The 23760-nt window shown below is 42.8% G+C and overlaps 1 protein-coding gene across 1 annotated transcript in view; it reads left to right on the plus strand.

Moving 5' to 3' along the window:
• The first annotated feature begins 19014 nt into the window (after positions 1–19014).
• Positions 19015–23760, plus strand: part of PROX1 (prospero homeobox 1) — a 76962-nt gene continuing 72216 nt past the window's right edge. Inside the window, exon 1 of the mRNA XM_063303411.1 lies at positions 19015–19280. The gene's annotated coding sequence lies outside the window, so the exon portion shown is untranslated. The remainder of the gene's footprint in view (positions 19281–23760) is intronic.

Raw genomic sequence — 23760 nt, forward strand, 5'->3', positions numbered from 1 at the left:
CCTTGTGATGGCTTGTAAAGTAAGGAGGGTTAGTCTGGGTAGTACTTGGATGGGAGATCTCTAGGGAATACCCAGAGTATAGGTTAGAGTTTGAAAAACACCCACAAAGACGAGAATGGCCAACTTATTTCCAGTTGCTAAAAATGCATGGTTGTGACTTGTAGTTATCAGGAAACAACTTGAGTTGAGGGCATCTTTACTTTTAGCTCATGGTTCACTATGTAGCATAGGACACCATCTTGTTCTGCACTTCAGTTTCCATTTCATTCCAGTCCTCTATATTTCCCCCAATAGATTCTCAGCATTCTGTGGCCAATGAGCAGGTCTGATTCTTGTTGTACTATCTGCAGGGACGAGGTTCTACTAGCTGTTTTCTCCAAAATACATGTTATACCTCTAGAAATCTTGGGGTTCTCCTAATCACATTACAGACTTCCTCTTGTTTCTCATTGGGCATTGTTTTGACATCAGTCCTGTAGCTCAGAGCTTATTGGTTGAGTCTGCTATAATATGGAGTGATAACTTTTAAACTCCTATTGGGAGGCTCATACGGATAGAAGCAAATGAGGTGAATGTTTAATATTTTCCTTATCTAAAGGGAAAAAAAGAAAGAAACAAGACATTTTGTTTAATTAGCTTGCTTCATAATAATGTGCCCCCTTTATCTCTCCTGTTTCCTTTTCTATGAGGTTGTATTTCTTTGCTTTCTATTCCCATGATGGGTGTTTTGGTTTCTCTTTGAAAGGACTGAACCACAGTCACCCCCAAGGAAGAGCTGTGATACTCATAATGCACTGGACAATCAATTGCTTTTTCAACAAAAATGATGTCTCTTTTCCTGTCCTTTCTGCATTTACTGCCCTTCTTCCTTTTGTCCATCATTGATCTAATGGTTCATAAACTGTACAGGCCTGCCATATAGATTCGTGTCTTATTTTTCCAAGCACTGTAGTCTGTGCATTTTGAAATATATTTCTTCAAGACTTAAAAAAAAAAATCTGTCCCTGAATTCCCCATTCCTGAAAGGAAATCCTTCCACTGGAACTGTGTGTGTGTGAAAAGAAAGTTGTTCTGCAGCCACATTTGGAAAGTAGCTAAACCAAATGTCCAGTCTACTCAGTCATTATTTTCCCACGAAGAGCCTGAACCTTTAGGAAAGGAACTTGATTTGTGAAGGAACTATTAATTGGCTGACAGTTAATTATTGACAGATTTGGACAACTTTATCTTTCTATCAAAAGCTGGACCAAGACCAAACAGTATGCAATTTACAGTCAGAAAAGTCAATTTATCCACGTGCCTTTTAGTGTGACTTATACCTTTCCTAATGCTTCACATAATTTGCCCAGGTTGCTACAGCCAAACCTCTCTCCCATGCAGTATATTCCTTTCAGGCCACCAACACTTCTTCCCTAATACAGTGCATCAGTAATCTGGCAACCACTGATTTGTAAAAGGCTCTGCTGCAAGCAATCCCTTGGGTGAAAGGGGGAAAAACCCAGAAGAAAAAAGCAAGTAAACAGAAAAGTCTCTCTAAAAGACTTTTACCCACGTCAAGGTGTCCACCCGCCTTAACCCCACTTGGCAGAGCAGGAATTACTGGTGGGGGGGGGGAATCCATCTGGAGCTGCCTGAGATAAGAGGCGTCCAGTGTTAAAAAACAGGCTTCCTCTACACCTCACCATGGCCTTCCTTTTGTAAACAGTCTTCTTTTAATGTTGTAAAATGTTTTTTTCCATTTATCCAACAATAATGCCTATGGTGGTAGAAGAGGGAGAATGGAGGAGAAGCAGGGGAAATGGACAGCAGGGAAGAGAAGGGAAAAACGGGAGTAATTAATGTTTCCAAACAAGTCCCTCATCTGCTTTTAAAAGAAAGAACTCACCTGCTTTCAGAAGTAAGAGAGTAGGGAAGGCCATGGAAAGAAAGAAAGAAAGAAAGAAAGAAAGAAAGAAAGAAAGAAAGAAAGAAAGAAAGAAAGAAAGAAAGAAAGATTCAGCTTTTCTAAAGTTGATGATTTATGTTCCTCTCTTACCTAAATTATTGCTTCCATTCTTTAATTAGCCCACATACCCAAGACAAGAAATGGAACAAACATTGTTGATTCTTTCTGAAGCTTTTAGGGAAATGAACATTTCGTGTCTTACCAGGACCATGTTAAAGAAATGCAGCACCCAACTTAGGTTAATGAATGAATGAGATGCCCTTGAAGGTTACATTTGTCCAAACAAAGGTCAGAGGACATCTTCAAAACAAAATATTGATTAAAGCAAGTTAAATGTTTTGACTTGAAGGAAACATAAAGGATTAAAAAAAAAAACACCAAAATGAAGCTGCCCGGATAAGAAAGGGACAGGAAAGGGGGGGGGGGAGGTGGCATTCATACCCAGACACAAAGGAAATGGTAGAAAACATATCTGAATCAGCTAGTCATCTACTAACAAGCTGTAAAGATTTCCAATGACAAGTTGTCACATTAGTTTAGTGAAACTGAAGCAGCACTTATCCCTTTTCCTGTGCTTAATCTCTCCCTGCGGTCCACAGAAACATGCTACTGCGTTTAATAGGATTAGGAGAGTTCACTTTCCCTTCTCATGAGCTCTTTCCTCTTCCCCACCCCCTTCCCTTTGACAAATCTATTTTCACCAGTGCAAGGGTCTGCTTTTTCCTAGAAGTTTCTTCCTTGAATCATCATTCTCAAGAACTCCCCTACCAATCAGATTCCTGGAGGAAATGGTAGAACATGGAGAGGTAACTATCATCACTATTAACAACATCAATAGGCCCAGTTATGCTGACTGAGTTCTGCTCAGGCAATGGAAGTTTCTCTTCCTCAGTTCCATCCTGCACTTCATAAATAACCCCAGTTCTGCTTTGGACCCTCCTAAGCAAATAAGGAGTGTGTTTGGGAAGTGGAAAGTCTGCTTCTGTTCTATCCTGCTGGCTAACAATTGCTGATCACCCAATGGTGATAAGATATATTTTTAACCTGGATGTTTTATAATATTAATATTAAGGCTATTTATCTATTTGTGCCAAACAGTCCTTAACAATGTATTTTTTGTGATTTCTGTCAAGATTATTCTGACAATAGAAAGTTTCACTGTATATTTTTAAGTTATTAATCAATTAATCAGTTACATTTTGGTGGGTTTACATAGGTCAAAGTTTCACTTTGTTGGCTATTTTGAAGATAAGGCAGCTCTACCTAATGAACAAAAAGGCAGTGCTCATCCTGTTTAAGTGATTGAACTGAATGAGGCGTTTGGCTAACCATCCATTTAAACTTGTTTCATTTGCTATTTGCAATACAGTTATTTCAGCTGAGATGTCCAGACCCTTGTTCAAGCGCTGAAATTCTGTATAGATTAACTTCTGGTGTTGACTAAAGCTGAACACAATATCTTCATGATCCTACCCATTCTCTCCTTCTCCCAGAACTTCTCCCAGAAATGAGAATCTGTCTCTAGCTGTGTTAATTCCCTCCAGACTGAAGACCCTGGAAATCAGACATTGGTATCACCTAGGGAGCCAACTCATGGAACCTGATGGGAGGGAGGGTAGAGGTGAGGGTAGGAACAGAACAAGTGCTTTCACTCTCTCCCCTAGCTTAATGAACGTTGCCTTTAAATGCTTGAAAAGGGGTAAGAGATGTGCCAGCATATTATAAACAAAAGGCAGTTCATGCAACAGAACTTTCCTTTCCCAGCTCCTCTGCTCTGCAGTCTCCTCTACTCTCCTTCCCCAAATTCCCTCCAGAGGGACAAGGAAATTGACTGAAGTGCAAACTATTTTCTACTAAACTGCAGGGGGAGGCAGCAATTGTTCAAAACTGGACAGAAGAATCTTAAACCAAATGCACTGTTGGGACAGTTCTTCTCTTGCACTGTAAGCAGTTTGCAATCTTTATAGGTCGGTCCCTCTGCCTCTTTTGCAGACTTTTCAACAGTGTGAGCAGGGGAAGACAGGAATGCTCTATTGTGCAACTACCTTCAGTTTGTGAAAGATCACATTTCCTCCTATGTTTCAAATTTGCTAAGAGAACATGAAGTGAGCAGCCAGAACAAGGATACAACTTGTGCTGGCAATGTTTGCTTTTTAAAGTTGCTGTATAGATGCTTTATGAAACCAGGCCCAAACGCTTCTCCCAAAGTCAGGTGAATGCTTAAAAAAATCATGTTGATACTAGTTCAGACAACAACTTCTGTCTTCATCTACTACCTGGCTCTTAGTACCACCTGAAGATGGCTGCATAGGGTTATATAAGCCCTGGTGGTTTCACTTGCATTTTTCACTTGCTACATGAGAAGGACATTGCTTAATAGGCTCAACTTTTATTTGGCAGGGGCAAATAGTTGGCAACAGAGGTCCTTAAATCGGTATACCCCATTGTAAGGAACTGTCTGACTTCAAGTGACAGAACATCAGATTAGCATTTATAACAGCAAAGGAGCATCCAGACAAATGGAACTAGTAGATATTACCCAGCAATCTAAGTTTTAAATAAAAGATTATCACTTTCTTTGTCATTGCCATACCTAACTTAGATTCTGCTGCCCCAAATCAGTAATTTGCTACCCATGTACAGTGTCATGATTTTGGCTCCAATTTCCAGCTCCAATTAAAAGGGCTGTTTTAAAGAGAATCATGCCTTGTGCCTTCCGGATCATCTCCTCTGACTAGAATCCACTTGTTCTGTCTGTGAGTTTCAAGGGGAATATATAGCTTTCCCCTGAGAGCCAGTTGGTGTAGTGGTTAGGGCATCAGGCTGGAAACAGGAGATTGTGAATTCTAGTCCCACCTTGGGTATGAAAGCTGTTGATTTTATGGCTAATTTATGCCCTTGTTGTAAACCTTTTGGAGGCATCAAAGTTAGGTGGTATATATATCATGGTAACAAATACATTAAATAAATAGTAGGGCCAATTCCCCAGAGAGGTTGTGAGCATCCCTTCCTTGGATGTATTCAAGCAAAGGTAGATAGCCACCTGTCTGGGATACAGTAACTGGGATCCCTGCTCTGAGCAGAGGATTGGACTCAGTGGCCTAAATGGCCACTTCCAGCTACCTGATTCTAAGTTCATGCTTTCGTGTCTTAATCGATATTGGAAAAAGGTACCTACAGGATATGTTTTCAAAATACCTTTTGTATAGCATTTAGTACATGGGCACATTGTACAGCACATCATATAAAAGAATTTTCATGCAAGCTCAGCCATAATCATATTAAAACATTGTAATGTTTATCAATGCACAGCTGTGCCTTGGTAATACAGCAAAGGTAAACTCAGGCATATAAACTGAAAGTTGTAGCAAACTGTGCCTGTTCCTGTTATGGAATTAGTTAAAACTGTTGTTGCTGCTTAGACTCAAAATTGGCTTTAAAATTGAACCTAGGAGGCTTATTTATTTATTTATCAAATTTTGTCACCACCCATCTCCCTCAGAAGAGAGACTCTTATCATTCCTGAATGAATAATAAGCTCTGACATGGTTCCAGGCTTTAATATTTTTACAATTCAAAGTGAAACTCATTATCAGTTGCATTCTCTGTCTTGAAATGCCACCATTTTGCATATGTCCAAAAGACATGAAAAAAATACCATCTGCAGTGCTCATAGGCATTGAATAATTTTATTGAACCCTTTTGCATCTCCTCCTCCTTGATAGCATCACCACCATTGGGAGCATGCAAGCATACACAGTGATGCCAAGTACGCTCTCTTCTTCATGCAGGCACTACTTCCATCATGACTTCTGCAGTTGTTGTTTCATTTCCATGTCAGTCTACTGCTGTAAACAAAGCATATGTGAGATATGTATCATGATTTGAAGATGAAAAAAATGTATTGCACATGCCATGTTCCCATGTGCAAAATGCAAAAACAAACAGAAACACCAAAGAACACTGAATGTCTTGGTGTACAAATCCATCTCGCTCTCTCGCTCTGTGTGTGTGTGTGTGTGTGTCTGTATTACTAAAGCCTAAGGCTAAAGTGATTTTCCAGGTTCTGCCATTGCTTGCTATGTTACGAATCCATATAAACTTCAAAAATATTTCCTTCAAGTTGAGCTTGATTCCTGGTGATTTAGTGGAAGTGTGCATGTAGTTTTCTTGGCAGTAGCATGGAAGTGATATGCCACTGCCTTCTTCCAGGATGCTCTTTTCCCTTCCCAGTCTAGCCTTCAGCCCTGGGATTCCTTAGTGGTTTCACATGCAAACACTCACCATGTGTGTATAGCTTTCTGACTCAGCAAAGATCTACTAATGGTACAAACCAGTAATAGAGACTAATGGCATTCCTTGTATGTTGTGTATTCTAAGGTGAGATCTACATTAAAGTGTGAAACATCATACATATTAACCAGCTCCCTCTGCTGTAATTTCCCTTTCACTTTTTTGTTTGGTTTTTGTTCTTTTCACATCTACTGATTGTACACATAGCCTTACATAGGCACAATAACAGAAGTGCTGCCCAGAATGGGCAAGGCCAAATCAGGTCAGGCATTACCTGCAGTGAATAGATGTGGTGGTGGGTGGAGGTAACCAAAATTGTTCTTTTTTCCACATTCAGAGCTGGTATTTCCACAGTTCTCCCATTTTTTTTCTGCTTGTTTTTCTCTGCATAATTATTTCTCCACCTGGTTGTGTCACTTTTTCCTATTCTTGAACAGTCAACTGGGCAATACGCCTTTTCCTTTCCCTTTTTTAAAGCTACTGCAACGGCTTCCACAACATTAAAAGACGTTTACTCAGCAGTTCATGGAAGTCCCTAATACCCCAAAAAGCCATCATATAACATTCGTTACAAGAAAATATGGAATATTGAGGGAAAATAGCATTAGGAGGAATGGTAGGGGAGTGTGTCATGTGCCATACAAATGAGTCAGATGTCAGAATAATGGGATAAAATATTAATATGGATTAATCCCAAAACCAGATATAGAATACTGCATTCTGTGACAGACATCTAACCTTTAACTACTGGAAGCTACACAATAATTGAGGCTGGTTCCTATCATACAACTCAACCAAGCCGTCAGACTTCGTAAGTAGCAAAATTACCACAGCTATAGGTGACACCCAGGCCCGCAACTAGGGTTTGTGTCATCCAGGGCAAACATGGATTCCGCATCCATTTTGGCGCCCCCCCAGCGCTCATTTTGGCGCCCCCCAGCAGGCCACCTGGGGCACATGCCCTGCTTGCCCCCTCTAGTTGCGGCCCTGGTGACACCTGCCTTTGGTTAGGTGCTATGCTTTCCTTGCACCATACTTCCACTGTCAGTCGGTATAAGGCAATTCACTCGATTCCAGCTCCTCCTTGTGTGACATACCCATCACAAACCAATCTTCACTTTCATGACCATCATCCCCTTTGCTTCCTTTTGCCTGCTTTCTCCCCATCCTTACATGAATGGCAAGGCCAGAGTCAGAAGTATTCAGTGGAAAATGATGGTATAAGTGGAAGGCGGGCTTTTAATTTTAACTCCCAGATTCCTTGTGCTCAGATGTTGCAAGGAATGTATAGGCAGAGCTGGAATAAGGTCACTCCCAATCAATTGCAAAAGAACTGCAATTCAGAGCTTCTCCAAAGGGTCTGTGAAAGGCAGGATGTGTGGGCAGGGGGAACATTCAAGGAAAGGATTAAAGAGCTTCTCAACCACCCTGTGTGACCTAGTTGCTTCAACTTCCATATAGACTATGGTTCTTTTACAGTGTAGCACTCCAGGCAAGAATAGGAGACAAAACATGGCACATGTACATCCTGAATAAGTGTTCTGAGGTGAGGCTTCCTTTCCCTGGTGATCTCTTTTGCCTGATGACAGTCCCTGGCCTTTAAGCTTCACAGCGTTCTTGCTTCTGAGCATCCAAACCACCCCGGAATATTTGCATTAATGATCATGAATAAGGTGAGTCTGTGTGATAGAATGACACATTAGACTGTAATGGTCCACTGTTTCCCAAAATGCTTCACTAACCCAGTGCTGTCTGGATTCCAGGTCCTTTCTCAAGGGCACCGAAGACTTTTCCAGTTTGTGTGGCTGTACACAGTTCACTTGTCTTGTACTTCTGTGCGCCTGGTACCTTATTTGCTACTTGTTTAAAAAAGCAATTGGGGACAATGAGTCTGTAAAAAGTAGACATAGGCAGCTTAGAGATAAACACATTTATTATCATCTAAGCTTTTGTGAATCGTAGCCAGTTTCATGAGATAGACTCATGAGAGTGGTAGTATATAAACACATAGAGCTTCCATTGGGAAGTACAGGGGAAAAGATGGACGGTGAATGTAGAGGTGTGAAGCAGAGAGGATTACCCATAGTGTCCATAACAAAGCAGCAGACAGGTGTGACAAACACATTCTTGAATTAAATAGCTAATTATTACAGTTGTGTTCTGCTCGAAAACGAATTGGAAGAAGTGCCTAGGACTCAATCTCTCTGCTATTCATTAAAACAGCTTGACTGTTTTTTCAAGCTTCAGCATGAGCCAGGGAAAAAGATGAACAGTACCTTAAGAGCCACATTGAATTTAAGGTAGCAACATCCTTTTATTAGATTTCTGCTAAAGCCTGAAAAAGTTAGGCAGCTTTAAGAGATCCTGTGTGCATATTTATGCAAAATCTGAAACAATTTTGCCAAATCTTTTTTGAAGCAGGTACAATTGGGGCATTGGGGATGGGGAGGGGATTGAGATGGCAGCCACCACAATGCAGTTGAAGCCATACCCCTTCTTTACATGCCCCACAATGGGGCAGGGCCTTCAATCACATGGATACAGCCATCATCTTGACTTCTTTTAACCCCTGTGTGCACAACCCTACTAATTAGCATAAGGCATGAGATAAGAAATTTTGGTCTTCTCTCACTTCACATGCCATATTGAGGATCCTGATCCAGAGCAACCAGGAATTAAGGGAGTGATGCTAAATCATTCAATTTACTCACCCTGAAGTAAGGTATTGAAATTGCTCTAGAAGAATTCAGTAAGGCAAGTAAAGGTTTATCACACTCTGAAATGAAGTTTAAGTGCTTTCCTAAGACATTTCTGAAAGCTTGAAAGAAACTTGACTATAGTGTCTAAAGTACTTATACCTGAATATGTCAATACTATCATGGAATATGCTGTGTAAAAATGGTATCCCAGCTCTTCTTATGTTCTTGAGCTGCTTCTTAGCTGTCCATTTGCAAAGGTTACTTACCTTTTATTAGTGAGCTGATGGCTTGCCATTTCTGAATATCATCTTTCCATAACAGCTCAGGAAATCCAACTGGCAAGATTCAGTGGCTTGCATTTGGGGAATATGCATTGGATTCATTCACATTTAAATCTAGAGTTGATTCCCTATCTCCACTGGTGAAGCTGGATCCCTATAAAGAAATCCAGATTGTAATAGAACTACCAGGAGGCTTTGTGAACCATTTGGCACTTCTGAGGACTACAAAGAGGGAGAGGAATGGTGTGATTGACAGATCTACCTTCTAATCAAAGAGAATGGGTCATCAGAAGCTCTTCAATCACAGTGCTTTGTGGGAAGGATGTTACAGTATCCTTTTTCTGCAAATATCATTTAATTCTATTCAAAAACAGCAAAAGTTACTGGCACATTACTTTCTAGATAGAGTTAAAGAGCCTAGCTCCAAAACCTTTGTACCTGCAGTATTTATCTGAGACTCAGTAGGCTTCATCTGCCTGCAAATTTCATTCTATTCTTTTAAAAAGTACCCCAAAAGCTTACAATAATTTGTGGCTTTCTTGAGTCAGTACATAAATCTCACTCCAGGCTCCAGTCCCAAATCTCTGATTCAGTCTGAGTCAAAATAGCAGGGGGGGGGGGGAGGTTGTATCTTTGATGCACCAATCACATTTGCATTGAAATTTGTGGTTTGTGAGCATATCCACTAGGTGGATATGGGATTACACTACTGAATATAGCATGCAGGGGAGTGGGTGTCAGAAGCGCAGAAGTGGTTTGCCACTGCATTCATCTGGAATGTTTTTCAGCTTCCCAATCTAGACTTACAGCCCTGATGTGACCTGATGGTCTCTCATACAAATACTAAGCCGACCTGACCCTGCTTAGCTTCCGCAGCCAGAGAAAGTCATCTCAGTGTTGTCACCTGCTGAGACTATTATCCCATTTAGACCTAATTAATTAGCCCCTTCCTCTGTTTGAGTGGTTTGTCTTAATAAGGCAAGTAAAGAATGGATTCCTCTTTCCCAAAGCCCCCCTTTTGACTAAAATCTGCTCCAGAAAACAGGTGAGCTGATGAAAAGAAATTCTCATTGCACCAAGTCTAGATTTTACCTAATGCCTGATGCAAAGCAAACCAAAATCTTTGTATGTACCGTATTTGCTATTATTTTTTAATATGTAAGATAGGATTCAGAATGCCAAAGCCTTCTGTTAATATTTTAAAATAAATTATGCATGTATGTATTTTATAGAACATAGAGTAACAATTTCTATGTATGTATTTATCCATTCCATTTATCTTGTGCACATCCTCCAGGAGCCCATGGAGGTGTCCTTAACAGTCCCTACATGCCTCTATCTAGCATAATAAAGAAGTCAGAATATTTGGCCCAAAAGTGCAAGACAGCGCCAGTCAGTCACAATAAATATTGAAGACCTTTTCTCTGGAAATCTTTCTACAAATAATAACTTGATTGCTTGCTTCACAATGTTTAACTCTGTCTTGTTTCAGGAAACTAAGCATATTCTTTCCAACTCTAATTGTAAAACAAATTTGTCCTCTATGCCTGATAAATCCAGGTAGAGCAAGAAGAGAAGAATAAGGGATCAAACCTGATTAAGAAGCTGTTTCATGTTACTTATGCTATTAAATGACATAAATGAAAACAAAATTATTTCCAGAGAGACCTTTCTTCCTTCAATTAGCATTTGGTGTCCATCCCAAATTCCTGTTCTTTGGGCTCAGATTGATGATTACATTAAAGGCCAAGTCAGAAACAGAGCTTAAAGGTATTTTATGCAGATAGCTGCAAAAGATCCAGTATCTGAATTAGTGTGTATCTAAATTAGTCTTCTTTCTCTTCTTTCTCAAGGCAGAGGTAATATATATATCATTAATATAGAAGACAAATAGCAAGTAGAAAGAAAGAAAGAAAAGGAGAATCGTGTGTATGTTGGAGAAGTGAACAAACCTTGTTGCTGCTGGGTAGAGCAAGTAATAGTTGGAGAGCTTTTCCAATCTTGGCACCATCAAGAAGGCACCAGACTGAGAACACCAAGTCACCAGAACTTTTTGCACTAGAATCTGCTTTGCTACTTAAGGTAATAGAAATTAAGGTAGGGGGCTGTTTTCATCAGATAGGGATGAAAGATAGAAGGTGGAAGAAAAAGACTTCTGAAGCAATTGCATACAATGTTAATGCTCCAAAAATACTGTTAACATATGATAGAAAACAGGACAGAGGCATTTTCAAATCAAATGTACATTTTAGCCAATGTGTCTTCCACATTCCTGGGCCTGAAATACATGAAGCACTTCTGACAAGGAATGAAAACCATTTTTAACCGGTGCACTTGCAAGGCTTCCAAAGCCATTCTTCTCACTGCACCTTATTAATTGCTGATCAGCCAATTAAAACATCTTAATCATATGTGGTGGCATATGATTAACTGAATATGAATGTCAGGAACAAATTTCTGAGTCCAAGACATGCTTGATTACACAGAAACATAGAGATAATATGCACACGTAATGCAATGCCAGAGAGACAGTTTGGTGTAGCGGTTAAGGCACTGGGAGACCATGAGTTCTAGTCCTGCCTTAGGCACAAAGCCAGCTGGGTGACCTTGGGCCAGTCACTTTCTCTCAGCCCTAGGAAGCAGGCAAGGGCAAACCACTTCTCAAAAAACCTTTCCAGGCAGTCTCTGAGAATTGGACTTGATTGAACAGATTTTTTAAAAATGCAATGCCACAAGCATGTCACCCATTCTTTCTGGCATAGGACTGAACTGCTGTTGACATAGAACTTTGAAGATGCTATAAAGACTTCCATCTACTAAAAAAACACCTAAATCTCCCTCCAGATTAATCAATCAGTATACGGAAATAAAATATTGATGCTCTTCATATTTCAAAGTGTTTCCTCTTGCAGGTATCGTTGCTCTAAACATTGCTCTAAAGTAGCTTTCCCCAAGCTTACATTTTCCAGGAGTTGGGATTTCAATGCTCAGAATATCTAGGGAACTCTGAAAGTTGTAATCCCAATATATCTGGAAAGAAAGCAGATTGGGTAAAACTGGATTAAGGATATGATCTTCTGTTTAATTTCAATTCCCAGCTCAGACCATGCCCTTGAATGAATGGTGGGGATCTTTCAGTTAAAAGATTGGGCAGCAGATGGTGAAAATGAGTCCAGGAAACCGTTCTGGACTAGATGGCAAACAGACTGACCTGTAATAAAGGGCAGCTTCTTAAATTACTCAAACACCCCCCCCCCCCCATGAAGACATCGTGTGAATTTACCAGAGTCCTCAAATTTTTTGATATTATGATAAAAGATCCAAAATGGCCATTTATAGGAAAAGAATGGTCAGGGGACATTAAACCAAAAGAAAAGGGGTGGGGGATTATTACTCATATAGGATGCACAATTCCTGGTATAGGAATGTTGAAGGATCAGCATTTCTAGTCAATGCTGAACTAAAAGTCAAAGTCGTTCAGTTGCCAATCATTAAGCAACAAAAATTGGTTTCAGATCCAAACTGAAACAGAGCTGTTCATAATCTTATCTCTACAGAATGAAGCATTACATGAAAACAGCCATCATTTATTTTGTATCCCAGTAGATCCATGCAAATGGGAGTTCTTAAGGAGGCTAGGGATATTTATTTTCAGCTGAAACTAAAATGGATCCAGATAGAATGGCCTAGAAATTGGATGATATGGGAACCTGTTTATATTTCAGATGTTTAAAAATTTTAATATACCTGGTATAGTGGAAATCACTCCTACCCAACATGATACCCACCCAGAGTCCCCCAGTGGGAGGAGATGAGTGGGGACAAATTGGATAAATAAATAAATATCCTCAAGATTTATTGGGACTACAACTCCTGGAATACATGCTGGTTGTGCTGGCTTGGATTTTTGGGATTTATAGTCCTAACACTTCTGAATGGCATTGGGTTAAAAAACTGCTCTAGACAATATAGTTGGATATACCCATGGAATACATTTGCCAAATATCTACCCAAACTGTTGTCCTTTGCATTCAATAAGTTTAGTGTGAGTGTTTCAGGGAGTCATTCTGAGCCTTCTCTTTACAAGTAATAAAGAGGTGTGGGAAATAATATTTAAAATACTGGACTAGGAGTGGCGATATCCAGGTTCATAACCACCCTCAACCATGGAAACTCAGAGGGTAATTTTGAGCCAGTCGGCCCAGCCCACCTCACAGCTTTGTTGCAGTTGTGGGGATAAAACCAAAGAAATCCCTTCCCCCAGTAAGAAGCCTCCCTGGGCAATCCCAAAGCGGTCCAAAGTTCGTAATCATTTTCAAGACTATGACACAGCTCCTTCCTCCATGAGTCAGACTGAATAGTGTACAAGACATGAATCATTTTCAAAAGATGTTAGGGAATTACACTGCATCCTGCAAATTCCTATTCCCTAACAAACCAAAGGTTTGAGGACTGTTGTTTTTATTTTCCTTTGGATTGAAAGACTGTACTCCAGTTCACAAGCTATTGTTGTTTGCATGAATTGATTTTCTAGTGCTTTCTTTGGCTTCTCTTCCCTCATTTTAGGTATTCCTCATTTTATTAGTATTTAGACCAGTGTTTCTCAACCTTGGCAACTCTAAGACATGTAGACTTCAGCTCCCAGAATTCCCCAGCCAGCATGAAGTTCACACGTCTTAAATTTGCCAAGGTTGAGAAACACTGATTTAGACAATCCTCTGAAGCAGCACAAATAAAGATCACCGAGCACCCTTAGTGTCATACAAACAGTTGGCGACCCACCATCCCTTTTAGGAAGCATGTTAAAATTACTATTGTTGTTGTTATTTCAATTTCTCAAAAACTGAAGCTGCTGAAACAGGAGCAGAAGGGAGAAGAATAAGGATGGGCCAAGTGCAGAACTCTTCAGAATACACGGTGTCCTTCTGGGATTCACTCTCTTCTCAGCTTGAGTGAAATGACTAGATTCTCTCTAAGCAACACCATCTCTCCATGTGGTTGCCACCATCTGTTCATGTCTTGATTTTTGGAAAGTTTGGTTGCCTGAGGCAAAGCCAGCCTTGGCTAGATCTCTGCCACCAGCCAATTGCAAGTGGCTCTTTTATTGTCACTTAAAAAATGTTCTATTCCTCCTGCTCCCCCCCCCCCCAAGGCAGTGGGCACAGAGTCGGGAACTGAGTTTAAATCTCTCTCCTAGCAGACAGTCTCTAGATAAACTGGAATTTCATCCACCTGTTAAAATTCAACAGGTGCGGCTCTTCCAAATGGTCCACTTGAACTGCCTTTGCAACCAGACTTGAGTTCTCCTTGCCCAGCTTCTGTTGTGGGCCTTCAAATACAATTCAGAGGGAAGCATTTCCTAGTACAAGACTGCCTTTCCTCAGGCTCAGAAAGCTGTGCTGCCATGGGGAGAAGGGGGAAGTTGTCTTATGCCAACTCATATTTTTCCCTCTTAGGCTTCATCTGTAATGTGGGATCAATGGAAAACCAAATTCACTTACGAGGACGAGGTCGTTCTTGTGGCTCAGCTATCTCCCGGAATGAAGAGAGAAAAGACACAAGGATAGCTTTACCTACAGAGGAGTAAGAGGTGTAACACTAAAGACGGCGCCGGTGCCACCGCCGGCCCTGGGGGAAGGGGGTCCGATAATAAACGAGCCACGGGGAAAATTGCTGCGCAGAGCTGGGCGATTGGTCCAGGCGCCTTAAGAAGATCTCGTCGGCAAGCGGTCTTTTAATCGCCGGGTACCTGCTGTTGTGGGCTGATTTGGGAGGAGGTCGAAAGAAGAATCCCGCCGTTTCAAGAGCAAGAAACTTTCGGCGCTCAGTTTCAAACACCGAGGGCAGCCTGGCTTGTCGAGGCTCCCCGGGCGTTTCTGTCCAGGCTGAAGCCGTCGGTTAAACAAACCGCGCTCCTCGGAGGGGTCAGAAGGAAGCGGAGGGACTCCCGCGAGGGAATTCCCCCCCCCCCCCGCAGCTGCCGGTCGCTTCGCGAAGCGCGGATCAGGGGGAGCAAGGGAAGCGGCCCGGGTCCCCCTCCGCCTTCGGGCTACTTGGAGGGGAGGGGAGGGGAGGAGAGGCCGGGAGGCAGCTCCTGGCAGGTCGCGCGCTCAACCGGGCTGGGGGTTTCCCGGGGATACACAAAGGCCGCCGAACGGTGGGAGCTACCCCAATGGTTTTTGTTTTGTCACTTCGCTAATCAGAATCAGAATCAGCCTCGTCGTCTAAAAAACCGAAGCGGTGCAGGCTTTGCAAGCAATAAATTAGCCGGACACCGCATTGGGAAGGGCAGCGCCTGTGCCCCTGAAAGGCGAGGGTAACTTTGAGGGCAAAGGGAAGGGGTTGAAAGGAAAGAAAGACGGGGAAAAGCAGAAGTTGCCCGGAGAAGAACTTACAAAGTCCAACGCCTGCCCGCCTCCTCCCCCTCCCTTTCCTTCTTTTAAAATTGCCCTCTCAAGAGGTACTAATCTTTGGCTTCCTCTTTTATGAAAAGATAAGAAGAAGGGGGGAGGGAATCATTCCCAAGGGGGCGGGAGGACTGCCCCTACACCGCGGACTTCACGCCGCCTGACTCTTCTGCCTCACCTAACAGATTAGGAGACAGATGGAGAGGCGCATCAGATATTCAGGAGATTTTCTCCAGGGAAAAGGAGGCGGCGAAGGAAGGCCGGAGAGAGAGAGGGAGAGAAAGAGAAAGAGAGAGGGTGTCCTGGACCTCCTTAACGTTTCCCGGCAATGGGCTCCTAAGGGCCGCTGCCAGCCCAGCTGAAATCCAGGCGTCCACGGTCGTCGAAGGCGGCAAATCTTGGAAAGGGGGGACGGTGGGGGGAATATCTCTGAAAGGGTGGCCGCAGTTTATCAGCCCCAAGGATGATATCCAGTCCCAGAGTCCGCACCAGGAAGGAAGGGGCGTGGCCCCCTCCCAGGGACAGTCTCTACTCTCTCTCTCCCCCCGCCCCCCCCCCCGCTTTTCACTCCGCTCTGAAGTAACTGGAAGCCGAGCGAAAGGGCCAGATCGCCCCCGTCCCCCTCCCTCGAGAATGGGGCCTCCAAGAAGCCACACGCACTTTCCCCTCTTCCCCGCGTTCCCACGCGCGCGAGTGGCGCTGGCGCTCTCCACCAGACCGCCCTGGGTTTTTCCAGAGGGCTGGGGTCACACTTGCTGGCGTTCTCATGGATTTGTTTGTTTGTTTTTAAAGGTGTTCGAAGAAGCTGTTTTAGACGTTTCTTTTTCATCGCCGTTCAATTCTTTTTTAAAAAATATTAAAAGGTGGGGGGAAGCTATCCTCTTCGGCAGTTTGATAGCTTTCTTGAAGTTGGGGGGCAGCAGGGGTGGGGAAGAAGAAGAGAAGAAAGGGAGCGGAGTTTTATACAGTGGGAGTTGATGCAGAATTAATAATAATAGCAATCATAATAGCGCAAGAAATATGGTACTGAGGTTTTAAAATGCAGGGTTTCATTTCAGTCCTCCAGGACTGTTGAATACGCCTTCCATGCCCTTGAGTGTACCTTATTTAAAAAACCGAACAACCTTCTATTTCGGCATGTTTTAATTTTTTTTTTTAATGGAGGCCACCACTAACGCGGATGAAGTCGGGATTTTAAAATCTGTATTTGTACATTTTTACATAGGCGTCTATACGGGGAAAAAAGTGTTTCATGAATAGGTGCTCAAATCCAAAGAAAACACTCGTGCCCTTACCTTTCCCCAAACGATTTAACTCTCCCCCCCGCCCCCTAATTTGGCACCTTCTGGAAAGTCGAGCTTTTCCTGTGCTTGAGGTGCCTCTTCTTAAATATACCTTCTTTCCTTCCTTTTTTCTTTTAAAGACAATTTTTAATGTTTTATTTTAAGAAGAAGGAAGCCATGAGTTAGTCGAAGAAAACGTTTCTGATAAAAGAGTGTTCTATGGCCATACTTCATAAATTTGAACGCGTTGTAGGAATTTTTTAAAAAAGAACTATACTGCTTGATATTCCTGATATATTGGGAAAAGGTACTGCTAATTTCCAACTTCCTGCGATTTAAAGCAGAAATTAAGGCTTTGTTTGATGACCTGTGGAAACCGATTGTTCTGAACTTTAAGTGCATGGGTTTGTTGTCTCTGTACATTAAAGACCGGAATGAAGCTGTAAGCAGGGGGGATTTAAGATTGAACATGCCTTAAAAAAATAAAATTTGTTATGTCTGGTCGTGAGTGAACATCGCTGAACTTAAGTGCAGTAGGCAGCGAATTTGTCTTTAAAGTTTTGAAGAGGGATGCTAGCAAAGGCGGTCAGCCTAAGTTTAAGATATTGGGAATGTCTTCGCCCTCCGGAGTCTCCCGAATCTGAAGTTACAGGATCCAGGAATACAAAAAGGTAGACACACGCGGGAAGAAAGGACGTCTTTTTGCGCCCGTGATTTCAAGGGACCTTTTAATGTTCGCGAGGGAACGGTTTTCTCAGCGATCAAGGGCTACTGGCTGGTCAGCCCTACTGAAAGCTGCCTGGGTGCGCCGCGGATACCTTGACTTCGCGCAGCGCCGCCCTACCGCGGCCGCGCCGTCCGATCCACCAGATTAGCGACACTCAAAAGAGAAAGGAACTCTCTTTAAACCAAATTTACTCAAGGGGGAAGACATTCCCGCCAGCTTAAAAACCGAGTCCCGGCGTGGGACAGTTTAGAGAAACCTTGGACAGACCCTCGCATAATTGAACGCGCAGTTTTCTGCCCTGCGAGCGGGGTTGCGCTCCAGGGCTGATCCTTTCACTCTTAACCAGCGGCGGCAAGCGGGAGCGCAATTTGTTGGAAATAGTCTACAAGCACTCGTCAGAGACTGGAGAGGTGAAGCCCCCTTGGAGTCAAGCTCGACTCCGGTGTATTTCTGTGTCTGCCAATAGGATCGTAGGCACACACACACACACACACACCATGCCTAGAAAGATAACGCGCCAGAATCCTTCTCACTTCTTTTCGGTCAGACGGGCTTGGTTTTTTGTCTGGTGATGAGTCGTGCTTTCACAGCCCCCCACCCCACCCCCAGGTGTTGACGTACAGCAACTGATCCACCCGGCAAAGTTGAACCCCGAACCGGGCACAGATGGCTGCCCAGGTCATCCTCCCCCAAATTTGGCGATAAAGTTTCCTTCCCATCAGAAATGGGGGTGGGGGGGCTGAGGGGTGGAGAAAGGGGATGAGAGCAGTGCGGGGAGGGGGGAGAGAGATTCAGTTTCTCCTCCTCTCTCTCTCTCTTTCTCTCCCCCCCCCTCCTCCCAAGTTCTGCGCTCGCTATCCCCCTTGAATCCGAAGGAGCTTCCCGATTGGGCGCTGGGCCTAGGCACGTCACTCAGACCGTGACGTGTAGTCTTCCTGTTTCCTTCAGCTGTGTCTTAAAGTAAATCTTGTTGTGGTGCGGAGCCCTCAGCTCAGCGAGGCTGCTCTGCTGCTTGCAGAAAGAAAAGACGATTACAGCCGGGGAGAGAAGAGCGCCGCAGAAGAGCTGGTTCTCCTCCCCTCTCCTCTTTCTCGCTTTCTCTGTCTTTCGTTCCCTTTCTCTCCCACTCATCCCCCCCCCCTCGCACGCGGGCACTCTTGCTTTCACCCTCCCTCGTCCAGTTGCAATATTCATCAGCAGCCAGATTATCAAGGCGATCTGAGCATTTGTATGAGCGCGTTTCTCTCTCTCTCTCTCTCTCTCTCTCTAACCAGCAGGGGTGGGGGGAAAAGAGAGAGGGGGACTCAGTTTCATCGCCTTTGCAACTGAGTAAGTACCTTTTTCTCCCTTCCCTTCTCTTGCTTTCTCTTTTGGGGGAAGGGGAGGGGGAAGGGGCATTCTTGACGCGGAGACGGGCTTGTTTGAAATGCTGGTTCAAGAGGGGCAAGGTTGTGGTTTTTTTTCCTTTTCGTCTTCGGGAGCCCCCCTGCTTCTCTCTCCTCATTTCCTTTCCCTGGTTTCTCCCTGCTGCTGAGTTTGTGACCGGAGTAAGATTGTTAGACTAATAAAATAAGCCGGCAGATGGTCCATATCCCGAAGCTTCATGGGAACCATCACAATAGTTTGGTCGGTGTGAAAGGACAAGGTTGGTGCGAAAAATGTCTTCTCGACCCTCTCCTGCGATTGCCTTTCTTCTTCCTTCTCTCCCTTCCCCAGTCTTTCTTAATCCTTTGTATTATTATAGTTTAAAAGATGAAAAAGCTGTACGTGGAGTCCTGAGATTTCTTTCCTGTTTTTCCTACCTCTCCCCTTCCCCCCGCCCCCAAAAAATTCGTTCCTTTCTTAACTCCCCAGGTCCGGCCTTTCTTCTTTGTGTTGTGCCGCTGCCTTTCTTTTTCTTTCTGTCTTTTCCGATTTGCTTATCATTTGCATGTCCCTGACTTCTTTTTTTTACATATGTATAAATACCCCGAAGCAGAGCAGTTGAAAAAGCACACGCACCATTCAGATAAGGCAGGCGTATTTGAACACTCTCTCCTTCTGATCTACCCAAAGGCCGGGAAGAAGAGTTGCAGAAAGGGGCTGATGAGAGGGAATGAGTGGCGGGCGCAAGCGAAGTTTTGAGGCCAGGTTGTTGGGCTCGGTTACCCCGTCACTTTTCTATGGAAGCAAGTTTCTCCTGAACCCAAAGAGATTTCATTCCCCAGTAATTATGTCCGGGATGGGGGGGAGTATAGTAGGGAACACGCTGGGCTGCTCTATCCCAAGGAAGACTGCTGAGGCGTGCACGGTATCCCATTAATAGAATCGTTCGCGGTTTGGGGGAAATGCGTTAGGAACGGCCGGCCCGCCTGCCTCACTTTGCCCCGTCCGCGGGCGAGGCGTGCATTGTTGTGGATCCAGACTGAGCCAGGCTTAAAATGAGGCGCGCTGTCTCCGGTGGGATTTACCTGAGTCCCGACTACCTTTCCCTATTGACGTCAATGAGCCTACTCTTCTGGATTCCCCGCACTGATTTTTTTAAACGCTTAATTCCAAATGGGAGGGGTCAGCTCGGGGTTTCTCGACCCGCAGCCGGCTCACCCTCGAGTTATGTCATTGGCTTGGAGCGAGGGGCTGCGGAATTAGCAGAAGAGAATAGAAGCCTGCGCTCATTCTAGTGATGCATTCGGATGAAAAAGGGTCTTTGCCACGAGAAGCCTAATAGTGGGACACCAGGATTCCCCCTCCCTCTCCCCGAAAGCTTTAGATTAGCCCGTGGGATTATATCCACTTCATGCACAAACTCAATACAACAAAGATAGACCCCTCTCCCTCTCCACACACCCTCCCGCCTTTCCGGTGACGACCTCTCTTCCCTGCTCTGGTGCCCACCGGAGAGCTGCTGTACGTAGCTCTGAGTGCGCGCACTAACTTTCAGCGCGCCCTGCAAAAGTTGCTAGCCAAAGTGCCGGCTAGGACGGAACACTAGTCTCTTCTGAGGAACTTCGGTGTTGGAGGAGAAGGGAGAGGGACGAAGGGGAGAGAGAACCAGTTGTAAAACGGCGAGCGAACAGCGGTTTGGGCTATAAAGCTGCTGTAACAGCCCCCGGTGGCCTCTTCTAACAAGGCGGTCGGGAGCAGCGGGGGAACTGCTCGTGCGCTTCTCTCTGGCTCCGCCTGGCAAAGCTACAGCGTTGAAATTGTACAAGGGGCGCTCAGCTCTAAGTGCGCATGGGCAGTGTCGGACAGGTGTGTTGTGTCAAGAAAGACAGGTGCAAGTTTCTCTCCCTCTATTGAGCCTGAGTACAACGTCTGTTTATGAATTTATGGCGCTTTGTTTGGGGATGGCCGGGTTAAGAAAGGACGAAAGCTCTTTTGATAGCTGGGTTCTCTGAGGGCTGCAAAGCAGGTTGTTTTCACTCTGAATTTCCAAAAGAGCACAGAAAAAGGAAAAATTAAAAACCCAGCTCTTTTTGCCGTGTTTGGTGTGTGTCAGTGTGTGTGTGTGTGTGTGTGTGTGTGTGGAGGGGGGAGGATAAAGTCCTGGGTTGCTGCTGTGCCTATTATCTGCCTATTCTACTTGGTAGTTTCATAAAATCATTTGCTGTGGTAATAGGAGCGTTGTCCTAGGTACATTTGTTTGGAGCAAATTCCACTAATTCCACTTCATGTGTAAGTTAGTGTGCACATAACCTTCAAAATACCCATTGCTTTAAATGAAATATTTTCCCAGGTTAAGTGGAATTTGCTTTGCAGGGTATGGCACCCACCTACCCCAAGTGAAATTATTTAACATCCCAACCCTGCTCATCTTTACTTCAAAATTCTGTGGGGCTTATTCAAAGAATGAATTTGGGGTAATTTCCACTGAATGGGGTGACGGTTATCTCTGATTGTATTTAAGACTGGGCCTTACGTCTTAATCAAGATGAAAAACAGTCAGTTTGATACAAGGAACCTGGGCAAGGTTTGACACATTTGACACAAGAATATGTCAAAGCGCTGTCATGGCGCAAACAGAATGCGTGATATATTTTTGAGTAATGGACGAGAAATTGTGAACAAGCTCTATTAAATGTGACATTCTCATATATCAGAGATAAACTGCTGTTTTTCTTTTTTCTTTTAATCCTCTTTTTCTCGCCTTCAAACCAATGCATGCCCCTGAATTTGCAAGTCTGTAGTCTGTACTGGAATCTGCATGCTTAGAGATGACAGCCTATATGCAGACATATGTGAACCTGTCATTTCTTTAACTTAACGCCATCTGCTAGGTTAGTGGGGCTATGAGAAACACAGCCATTGAACTATTAGATTAAAAAAATGGAAAACATTGTTTTCAATGCTTGATTCCACTGTCTTGGCAGGCTTGACAAGTTTTAAAATTCATCTAGTTGTCTGTAAATGAACCTGCATGTGGCCATCTATTCTTCCTTGCTTAGCTTGTTCTTCTGCTAACTCTGCCATCGCACATTTCATAGGTAGCTCCCGTAAGGCCTCTTCTAAAACTTAGTCCATTGCCTTTTCTTCTGAAACTCAGTTCTGGATAAAAAGTGCTTAATAGAACACCAGTTGTAAGTATTTGACATCTGATATTTAAATGAGCTGAACTTTTAAAAAGCCATCTAATTTATACTTTGTTGCTAATTTAGGACTAAATTATATTAGATACTAACATTAGATACTACATCACACAACCTATTTAACATTATTGTTAAATTAACAATAACTTTCTGCACTTCAGTGTGGAAAAGACAATGCTCTGCTACCATTGCAAATTGCTTTGATGATCAGTTCGAAATTAAATTGGCATCTCTCGGATGGCTGGCTCCTGCTACTGAGGATTTCTGTAGCACATTTCAGTGTTCAAAGTGTTTGGTTGTGGATTCCTTGACTGTATTCCATTGCATGCTAGAGTAATTTCTCAAGTATGTATTATGGATGAGTTGACTTAGTCTTTTGATTGGATGTTCCATAACCTTAGGGAGGAGGGGAAAAGTGTAGGATGACTTTAGTGTAGGAATAATGTATTTGCAATTGTATATAGTTGTTGATTTTCCTAGTAAATGATTTTTTTTTAATGTTACTTTAAAATGTGGGATTGCAAGATGAATAAGCTAGGTTTGTTTTCTGGTAGAAAAAAATATTATTTTATATATTGCTTATACCAGTTGGTAATCCAGGAGACCTTTTTTTCCAATATATTCCAAAGCCAATAAGATAGAACTCATTGTAGCCATCAAGACACTACATACCTATGTAGGAGGGAGAGAATGCGGAGTACATCAGCAGCTTTTTAATACCTTGCCAGATTGGTCTCCGTGTGCCAATGATGCTAAAGTGTTGTTTAATTTCTTTGTTTAAAAAAAATCATAAAGATGTATGTGTTATACTGAACAGGCATATTCTTAATATTTATATAATGCCATAACTTTAATTTTTTTAAAAAAAAATCAGTGCTAGAAAAATGTACTTACACTTCTAAATTCCTTCACAATACTTAACAAAGCTGTATAATTCTATTGTATGGGTAGTGAAGCTATGCAAATTTTACATATTCATGCTTTGCACTTCTCTGAAGTACAGCAAAAAATATTTTTTGTATTTCCGAGTGGATCAGTGCAATTTAATGTACTTGAATTTGACAAATGATAGGAATCGCTGACATCATTTAATGTGTCTCAATCCAATCTGTCAAAATCCTGTTTAGTTAAAAAAATCCAATCTTGCATACATTTTTAGGAATTTGAGGGCTTCAGTGAATTTCTTTACTTGCATATGGAGTACAATGCTGTGTACAATGAAGGAGAAAGAGTAGCTGCGTTCTGTGAAAAGAACTAACAATTTTAAAATTTGCAGAATTATTTTTGCTTTGAATAGTCCATTGCTGTTTTTCACAAACAACAGCTTATATCAATTTTGACTTGGAAAATGTATTAGAAATTCTACTCTTCCTATAAAAAGTATTCCTTTTTCCCAAAGAGATTTTTTTTCCAATTTCCATTCTACCTGTTCTAGGTCATCTTTTATTTTGTTCCAGTGGAAATCAATCTACTTTGTTCCAGTGGAAAAGCAGTTTAGCAGAAATTAGTAATATAAGCTGTAATTACTTTGGAGCAGTATCTCCTAAAACATTATTATAA

The sequence above is a fragment of the Candoia aspera genome, chromosome 1, assembly GCF_035149785.1.
Source record: "Candoia aspera isolate rCanAsp1 chromosome 1, rCanAsp1.hap2, whole genome shotgun sequence".
In the NCBI taxonomy this organism is placed as follows: domain Eukaryota; kingdom Metazoa; phylum Chordata; class Lepidosauria; order Squamata; family Boidae; genus Candoia; species Candoia aspera.